A 237-nucleotide genomic window follows, 5' to 3' on the forward strand; every position below is an offset into this window, starting at 1 on the left:
TATAGTTTAATAGATGTAAATTATTTAACTTGAATTTTAAATTATAAACCACTTATAACATAGTAGATTATTTCAGAGTCTTCCTTTAATTTATATTTTATTTATTTTGACATAATAAAGCTTATTTATTCTAATTTCTATATAATGAAGTAATTAGATAATACACATATTACCATTCATAAATTTTAAATGAAAAAAATAGGGAGGGTGTGGAGATGAAAGTGGAGGTAGGAGTGG

Source organism: Capsicum annuum, chromosome 3 (genome assembly GCF_002878395.1).
Source record: "Capsicum annuum cultivar UCD-10X-F1 chromosome 3, UCD10Xv1.1, whole genome shotgun sequence".
NCBI lineage: Eukaryota > Viridiplantae > Streptophyta > Magnoliopsida > Solanales > Solanaceae > Capsicum > Capsicum annuum.